An 8,780-nucleotide genomic window follows, 5' to 3' on the forward strand; every position below is an offset into this window, starting at 1 on the left:
CCAGTTATTGGTGAGCAGTGACACCAGAATGCTGATGGTCACATAGAGTTGAGTCTATATCTGTGTGTGGTTGTCATGTCCCAATGTGAGGTCATGACACTAAAACAGATTCTTTTGTTGAGTCCTGAGTTTGAACAGGAGGGAGGACCCCTCCAGCTGATGACCTGGGGCAGGTGAACCTTACCAAGCTGCCAAGACTGGGATTCTGCTGCTCGGAGAGGGTGCTATCAGGAAAGCCCTAGGCCCATCCCTCTCAAGAGACTTCTGTCCAAGTGAGGCCTGGTTCTGTCTGGATGTGGGACCCATGACTGTTGCCAGGGAGAAGTGACAGGATTGAACAGCCTATGCGAAGAGGGGTGCGTCCACCTCTGTTCCTGAGGTGGGCAGATCCCAAGAGGGAAGGCATGTTGGGGGATGGCCGCAGCTCAAGGGGAGGAGAGCAGGGGTCAAAGGCAGACGAAGGCAGTTCTGGTTCTGAGGCTGGAGTCAAGAGCTCGTCCCTGTGGTTTGCTGAGTCACCCTATGTGCAGGCAGGGAGAGCGACGACCAGCACGGCGGGGGCTCTTGGATGTGGGGAAATCCCGACCACCAGCAGCACCCAGTAGCCTCACTCTGACAAACTCCTTCAGGGCATGTAACTACCCAGGGATCCGACTAAGGAGGGTAGCACATGTTAAATGTACGAAGCAACATCTCATTTTGCAGGTATATTTGTTAGGATAAAATCTGGCTGTTGTGCCAAAACCGGTTTGGCTCAGTGGATAGAGCGTCGGCCTGCGGACTGAAGGGTCCCAGGTTCGATTCCAGTCAAGGGCATGTACCTGGGTTGTGGGCACATCCCCAGTAGGAGATGTGCAGGAGACAGCTGATCGATGTTTCTCTCTCATCGATGTTTCTAACTCTCTATCTCTCTCCCTTCCTCTCTGTAAAAAATCAATAAAATATATATTTTTTAAAAAATCTGGCTGTTGTGACGGAGATCCAAAGCATCCCACGTTTCATTCTCCTCATGGCACACAGAGAAAATGGTAACAATTATACAGCTCAGTGGGGTGAAAGCATAGGCTGTGTGTGTGCAAAGGCCACTGGCCCAGGGTTGGAGGCGATCAGTAGCTTCACGCACCCGTAACCCTTTTACACACATCTGGGAGACCCCACAATGGCTGGGAAGTTCTGGCTTAATGAATATGGATGTTTCTTTTCCTCTCATATGGAAGAGTGATGAGTTGTTAGTTGACTCTGCTCCATGAAGCCATCAAGGGCCCAGACCCCATCCATGTGGTTGCTCCTTCATCTCTAGCATTTTGTCCTCACCTACGAGATCCAAGATGACGCACCACACATCCACCTTCAATCCAGAGAGAGGGTAAAGGGCAAGGGAAGTCCGCTTCATCCCGTTAAGTTGCCTATTGCTGCATAACAAATTACCCCAAAACTTAGTGGCTTAAACATGTATTATCCCAGTTTCTGTGAGTCAGGAAGTCAGAGGTTGCTGTCAAGATGTCAGTGGGGACTACAGTCATCTGAAGGCTAGACTGGGCCTAAGGATTTGCTTCCAAAATGGCACACTCACCTGAAGCCTCATTTCCTTGCCACATGGGCCTCTCCATAGGGCTTCTTGGCTGTCCTCATGCCATGGCAGCTGGCTTCCCCAGAGTGGATAACGAGAGAGAGAGAGAGAGAGAGTAAGAGAGAGAGAGAGAAGCCACTGCTTCTTCTGTCCTCATCTCAGATGTCACACACAATGACATCATTCTATTCATGAGAAGCAAGTCACTAAGTGCGGCGTAAACTTAAGGGAGGGGAATTAGGCTTCACCTTTTTTTTTTTCTTAAATATATTTTATTGATTTTTTACAGAGAGGAAGGGAGAGAGATAGAAAGTTAGAAACATCGATGAGAGAAACATCGATCAACTGCCTCCCGCACATCTCCTACTGGGGATGTGCCCGCAACCCAGGTACATGCCCTTGACCGGAATCGAACCTGGGACCTTTCAGTCTGCAGGCCGACGCTCTATCCACTGAGCCAAACCGGTTTCGGCTAGGCTTCACCTTTAATGAAAGAAAGGGTGTCCAAGAATGTGTGGACCTGTGTAAAACCACCACAGTGCATACCAGGAAGTTGTACACATCCCTCTTCTGCTTGAACCCCAGTGGCTAGAACTCAGGCACATGACCACATAGTCCACAGAGGACAGGGATATGTTGTCTTAATTGTAGTGGCTGTACACCCAACTAAAAATCCGTGATCTCTTAGTAGGGGAGAGGAATCGGGAATGAATAAATTTTCTGCCTCAGAAGAAGCAAAAATGAAGATATGCTGGGAGGGAAAATAATCCTGGGGATATAATTTACATTCTAGGAGGGGAAAACCATGTTTTCCATCACTGGCATCCTTTAAGATACTCATGGCAAATGGGTGAGTGAAAAACCCAGCTGAATAACAGCATGATCCCTCTTAAGACGAGGTATGCACACACATCTCAGTGTGTGTGGAGGCAGAGGTGACTGGACGGGTGTTCGCCAGCACAATAACTGGTTCTCTCCAGGTGGCTGAATTACTGGCAATCTTTCATACATTTCTATGTCGCTTTTCCATATCATCTACTGTTTTTCCCCAAACAGAAAGGCTTTAAAAATATTTCTTCCTCTCCTTTCCAATAAACCCACTTCCCCAAGCTGGGCTAGAGAAGGAGGGTTGGTGAGGACTCTCTGAGCCTCCTCCAGTGAGTCTTGCTGGTGAGTCTGTCGGCTCTGAGGCAAGCCAAGTGCAGGGCAGGTAGGAGGGGCAGGGCCAGGGGCCTGGTCAGACAGTCGGGCTGTGCCACCACCTCATGGCACAAAGTTACAGCTGGGACCGTGGCAGGTTGTGGGGCGGGGGGGGCGGTCATGCCAGGAATCATGAGAACAGAAGTCAGAGGCTGGAGAGTCAGGCCAAGAGTGGCCAAGGTGTGGTGCCTGGGGGGATGTGCCAGGGTCTGGACAAAGTCACATCTGGGCTGAGGACAGCGCTCCTGGTTCCAACAAGCCTCAAGGTCGAGGAGGAGGAGAGATTCCAGGAAGTGATGGGAGCCAGTGCGGGTTGAAAAGACCCAGGTGCCCCACCAGGCACACTGCTGGGCAGGAGGGCCACCGGGCTGCAGCCCCAGTGCAGCCGTGATGCTGCTGGGAAGCACGTCACTGCCCAGCACGAGAGGCTGCTGCGGGCCGGGCCGGGCCGGGCTGACTGGACTGCCTCCTGCCGGGGCGATGGGGCATCTTGCCTGCCCGCTCTGATCCAGTCTCGAGAAAGGCCGAGTCTGGGCCGAGGAGGAAGCACGGGAGTGATGGCTTAGTGACGCCCGCCACGGCACCGAGGCCAGCGTTGTAACCCGAGTGCCATCGTTCCAACAGCTCATCCTTTCCCACAGGGCCTCGCTCTCACCTCCCCTGCCTGCCTCCCGTCCTCAGAAAAAACTACCCACCATCCCCCCCTTTCTCTTGGGTTGATTCGCTGCTGGCGTTTCTATTTACAGAGAGCCTTTTTATGTAGCTGTCATCAAAAAGTGCCCCCTAATTGTGAGTGCCTTTTCCACTTGGCATGACAGGGCCAAGATTTTCTGATGATTGTTCTTAAAGACCTTTTCTTTTTTAAGTAACACCCGTTTGTTGTAGAAAACACAGAGAACCAACAGGGGGAAATAACATAAAAACATCTTTAGTTCCAAAACACATGGGGACCCCAGGGCGTGCCAGGCCGTGCAAACGAGTGTGCTCGCTCTCGAGCGACGGCTTCGGAGCCTCCATAAATAGAATTACCTGGGATTTGCTTCTAAGAAATGAAGATGCCCTCTACACACTCGCAAGGGAAGATCAGCTGTGTCCAAATAAAGACCAACATAAACAAATTCACAGAAATAGAAATGCAAGTGGTCCATAAACAAGAAACATGTTCTTCTCTAATTAGTCAGGAAAATGAACCTTGAAACAATGAGATGCCTTCCCCTCCCGCAGCTCACTGGCCAGGATTCAAGTGTGGTGACATCCAGCACAAGTGGGGAAATGGGCATAATTGCTACAACCTCTTGGAAAAATAATCTTGAGAAATAATCTAGAGCTGTTTGTTAAAGTTAAAAATACTTTGTGTGACCGTTTGACAGAACAGCCTGACTTCCAGGATCTACTCTACAAAAATAAAAACACCAGACCATGCAAATGTCCGTACAGGGACCTCGATGGAAGAATCCACTCGTTTGCTCAACAAATATTTGTTGATCGACTGCTATGTGCCCAGGCACTGTTCCAGACACCAGGGAGACAGTGGACAAAACAACCAAACCCCCCTCACCCCGCAGATCCAGAGGAAAGAGATACTCAATGAACAAATGGATGATGCATTTAAAAGACATAGCAGGTCAGTGGGTGCTGATTACTATGGGGAAAAATAAAGCGAGGAAGAGAAAGAGAGAGAATGCCGAGGGAGGTGGGGTGGGGTGGGGTGGGGGTTGCAATTTAAAGGAGAGTCCTCAGGAAAGGTCTCCCTGAAAAGGTGTCGTTTGATCAAAGAACTGAAGAAGATGAGGACCACTCATGGGGCTAGAGCATTCCAGGTGGAGGAACAGCCAATGCAAAGGCCTAGAGGCAGGCTGGGTCTGGGGTGTCAATGAGCCACATAGAGGACAGTGGTAGGCAGTGAGGTCAGGGAGATGACGGGCAAGGGGTGCAGGCCTTGGAGGTCTTTATACGGATGTGGCTTTACTCTGGGTGGGATCCAGCCATCTCTCGGATGCAGATATGCATTTGGACATCAACAGCCTACAGAGGGCAGGGCACCCTGAGTGAGGAAGGAGAGAGAAGAACAGAGACCCAAGGACCGAGCCCCTGGGCATGCCAACAGGCAGTGGGGGGCTGAGCAGGAGCAGCCGTGGGGGGAGGCGACCCAGGGAGACTGCACTCTGGTTCAGGGAGCCGGATGGGCTGCGCCAGATGTGCCCACAGGTCGAGTTGTGAGGACGAGGATGACTGGACTTAGCAGCATGGCCATCGGGAAGGAGAATGGCTGGAAGCGGCAGCCCTGGGAAGGGAAGGGCTCCGGTCCCTGAGGGTGGGCACCTGGACAAGCCCCTTTGGGATGGGAAGTGGGACGACCACGGAGAGCAAAGGAGGAGCCCGCGGGCAGCAGCTGACAGACCCGATGAGCAGTTGCAGCGGGCAGCTGGGCTTCCCGGGAGAACAATGGGGTACCCTGTGTCCTTGAGCTCCCCGGGAGCGCCTGTCACCAGGGCCAGGAGGAAAGCAAGTCCCTACGGTAATTAAGTCTCATCAACAGCAAGCAGGCGCTTGCCAAGCTGAGGCCGGCCCGGCCTCTGAGGAAGCGTCCAGGCAGCAGGGACAGTGCTGGCTCCTGGGGAAAGCACTGGGCGGGCGGGCGTGGAGGAGGAAATGAGTCCCAACCGCGGGCCTGGCCAGAGGAAGGCACGGCCCTGGGAGGGGCCCGAGGGCCTGGGGAGAGGACAGGCCAGCTGAGGCCAGTCCTGAGTGAGAAAAGCAGATGGCAGGAGCTGCCTCTCCCTCCCTGTGGGTGATGCCTGGTGGGGAAGGGCAGGGCGGCCTTAAAATGGTGAATGAAGAGTCCACGTTAAGCAGGGTTGCACCCAGCCTGGTGTGAGTGACATTTTCTGGCGAGCTAGGGCTGTGTAGCTGGACCAGGCTTCAGCCATCACGTCCTCCAGCTGCATATTTTACAAATGGAGAGACTGAGGCTCAGGGAGGGAGTGATTCACCCAGAGTCACACAGCCAGTGAGTGTTGGGCTGAGAAGCAGCGTGCAGGCCATGGGCACCGGGGTGCAGCCTGCATGTCCTGGGAAGCCTGGGAAATGCTGCTGCCGCCTGAATCCACACCCTGAGGCACCAGGCTGGGAGGGGAAGCAGGACCCAGGAGGGGCAAGGTGGGCTCCACAGAGGAAGGGAGGGCAGGGAGGCCTGGCTGTGAGGGGGTTGGGGGGGTTGGGAGGGGGTGTCTGTGGCAGGAGAGAGGTCCTGAGAACAGGCTGGCCAGGCGGGAGAGAGCGGGAGAGGGAGCTCTGTGAAGGCAGGTCTCACGGGGCTCAGCACGGGGAGGGCGGACAGGCGGGGAGATATGAGTACCTCCACCTTGTGCTGCGGGGAAGCAACTCCACCTCCACCCTGAGCACAGCTTCGGGTGGAGAAGCTCAGGGTGGAGAAGCTCAGTGCTGACAGGTTCCCTCCAACTCCTTTTACAAACTGCAGACACTTAATGCTCTTCTCCCTCACCCGAGTCTCCCCTGGGCTCTGCAGGACCCCCTCTCGGGCTGGAGTGGGGCGGGCAGCCCCCCGCCCTGCAGCCCCTCCCCCAGGGCAGAGTCCCAGGCGCCGTCCTGGTCAGGCCAGTAGCGCTGAGCTTGGTGCCTCAGGTCCCCGGGGCTGTCCCTGCACCGGGGCCACCGCCAGAGGTGCACACCCCCCTCTGGAGGGTAGACCGAGCCCGGAAGGTGGGGAGAGGCAGGTACCACCGCCATGAGGAGAAAGGGGGTGTCCTGGGAGGCCCATGGTATACGGAGTTTGGACAAAGGTTAAAGGACCTTTAGTTGAAAGGCAGGTCTGGGTCTGGGGAGGTGGCCTATCCCCAGATTAGAAGGATGAACACTCATTTGTTTATAGTTTCTCCAGAGATGCCGTGTTGCTTTTGTTTTGTTGGACAACTCCAGAAGGGTTTTGCACCTTCGAATAATTATCTGGCTCAAAAGATAATCCGCTGAGAGGAGAATAAGGCGATCCAGCAAGAGCTGCTGTGGGGAGTTGTAACCTGAGCCCCCAGCCCAGCAAGCAGGCCGGGCAAGGCAGTCTGGGGCCCAGGTTGCAAATCGCTGCGAGGGGTCTTGGAGGTCACAGAGCCACTGTCAAGCGGGGTCACACACAGAGTTGAAGGTCAGGCCAAGCTGGCCCAGGCCTCCAGGTTCCCAGAGGGGCCCATGCTCGCCCGTCACAGGGCTCTGGGCATCTCCTCACTTGCCTGTCCCAGGTCCTTCCCAGGAGAGGAGGGCTGCAGCCAGGCCCTCTGAAAGGCGGGTGGGCCCCGGGGCACGCACCTCCCCCCACTGTCCCAGCAGGTCTGCTAGAAAGGGGTTTCTGTGGGAAGTGCTGACCGGAAGGGCGGGGTTCGGGGGGGGGGCACTGGTTGGGAACAGCCCGTCCAGCTCCCTGGAGGAGGACAGGGCGCACCTGTGGGGCTGCCAGAAGGGGGCCAGGGCCTCTCGGGCAACTGCTCCCCTCAAGCTTGGCTGCTGTCCAGTGCTGTCATCAAAGCCAGGGAAGGCATCCCCGACAGATGTCACCAACACCGAGCTGTCAGTCATCCCCGCGGGCCCCACGGCACAGCAGGGTCATGTGTCCTGTGAGGGCTAGAGCCTCGCCCTTGCTTGTCCCAGGGGCAGACCCCTGACCACCCCTCCTGGGTGCCTTCCAGGTGGCTTCCCCCCTCAGGCTTCTGCTTGGAGACCAAGCAGACCAGAGCTCTTCTGTCAGTGCCTGGGGCCACTGCCCGGGTAAGAAAACCCTGGCCTATCCCAAATCCAAACATTCTAGAGGCTCCATACTCCAGCAGTCCCCAGACGTGTTCCAGGGACCCTCCTCCGTGGCCCATGAGAGATCGGGACATGAAATAAAGAATAAGCACCCTCCATCAAGGATGAATGGGCAAACCAAATGTTTACCCGCACAATGAAACATTGTTCAGCATAAAAATGAGAGGAAAGCTCTGAGACATGCTACACTGTGGCTAGACCTTGAAAACATTCTGCTTAGTGAAATAAACCCGACAGAGAAGGGAAAATATTGTGTAGAACAGGCAAATTCCTAGAGACAGAAAGGGGAATAGGGGCTACCAGGGGCTGGATGGAGGTGGGAAGGGGGGATTTATTTTTTAATGGCTACAGAGTTTTTATTGGGGGTGATGGTTATACAACATTGTGAATGTGTTTGATGCCACTGAATTGCATACTTAAAAATGGTTAAAAGTTTAAATGCTATATTAGGTATACTTTACCACAATAACAATTTTTCTTTTAAAGAATAAGTGCTGAAATAAGTTTGGGAGACAATCAGCTCTCACATTTGCGTGGGCCTTCTTGCTGCAGGACTTGTCAGAGCCTTTGCAAAAGGGATCTATTATGCTGTGATCCCTGGTGGATCATTAAACCCTTTGTTCTTACAAGGCCGACTCCTATTCATCTTAGAGCTCTTTATCAAATTGCAATATTTGCCTTCCGAGGCTGCCTCTCACACCTGGGAGAGGTATGAAAACTTTGTTAAACCCCTTAGCCCTGATTTTATTGAGAAAATAAAGGTCAGCATAGCTATCCCAAAGTGTACCCCAAAACTTGCTCTTTTGTTCTATTTTCCTCTCTAAAAAAATGGAGATTTCTTTTCTGGTATTGGAAACATTTTGAGTCCCTTATTTAAAAACACAAACAAACAAAAAAACTCAATCAGTATGGCTCTGTGGTTGAGCATCGACCTATGAACCAGGAGGTCGCAGTTCAATTCCCGGTCAGGGCATGTGCCCTGGTTGCAAGGCTCGATCCCCAGGAGGGAACTTGATGGAGGCAGCCAATGATGATTCTCTCTCATCACTGATGTTTCTATCTCTCTCTCTCCCTTCCTCTCCGAAATCAATAAAAATTCTTTAAAAAAAAATAAAACAGAGAACTGGTGTTTGTTGTTTTAAAAGGTGTGTGTTAATGCCTATGCGTATGCGCAAAGGGAAATTCCCTCAAAACT

This window comes from Myotis lucifugus, unplaced genomic scaffold (genome assembly GCF_000147115.1).
Source record: "Myotis lucifugus unplaced genomic scaffold, Myoluc2.0 scaffold_531, whole genome shotgun sequence".
Classification (NCBI taxonomy): Eukaryota; Metazoa; Chordata; class Mammalia; order Chiroptera; family Vespertilionidae; genus Myotis; species Myotis lucifugus.